We start from the raw sequence: 679 nt of genomic DNA on the forward strand, positions 1-679 counted from the left end.
AAAGAATGTAAGTTTGCCTTTTTCCTGTAATCAATACTTAATAAAGGATTTATTTTTATTTATTTATATACAATTTCATACGTGGTTCGTGATAGTAAACTCGATAGGACATAGTGGCACTATGAACATCCGAATCACTCATCATTCGAACATTCAAATATTTATTCGAATATTAGTATATTCCAAGTAATGTTAACGACGTTAATATGCTTGCCTTTATAGTTAATAATGTCAATTCTTACTTAAAACATACTTCCTTAACAGGACATTGAAGAAAAGGTAGTTGCCAACGGCCATACCATGCTGAATATACCGGTTCTCGTCCGATCACCGAAGTCAAGCAGCATCGGGCCTGGTCAGTACTTGGATGGGTGACCGCCTGGGAACACCAGGTGCTGTTGGCATCTCTTTTTCAAATTTCATTATCCTTCAAGTACGAAAATACTAGAAACATTAATTTTATAGTACTTTCAAGAGATAATTTATCAACATTATTTCATAGCGATTAATCGATATTCTAAGCGTTATACCCACTATTTCTTACACTAACAGCCTGTTTATTTGCACGGCACATTAAAATAACCTGATTTCCGATCCGTGTGCACCTACTACTATACTTAACACGGAATGTATTACCACTTTTTAAAAGTAAATTATTATGACTAAGTGTAGATCTCCG

The 679-nt window shown here is 34.5% G+C and overlaps 1 non-coding gene across 1 annotated transcript; it reads left to right on the plus strand.

Annotated features, from left to right (window-relative positions):
* Positions 1 to 285: 285 nt before the first annotated feature.
* LOC145677879 (5S ribosomal RNA) lies at positions 286 to 404 on the plus strand. The gene has a single exon (XR_014130073.1). It is a non-coding gene; the product is annotated as a 5S ribosomal RNA (ribosomal RNA).
* Positions 405 to 679: the final 275 nt, after the last annotated feature.

This window comes from Thermobia domestica, unplaced genomic scaffold, assembly GCF_964235325.1.
Source record: "Thermobia domestica unplaced genomic scaffold, izTheDome1.hap1.1 HAP1_SCAFFOLD_1533, whole genome shotgun sequence".
Classification (NCBI taxonomy): Eukaryota; Metazoa; Arthropoda; class Insecta; order Zygentoma; family Lepismatidae; genus Thermobia; species Thermobia domestica.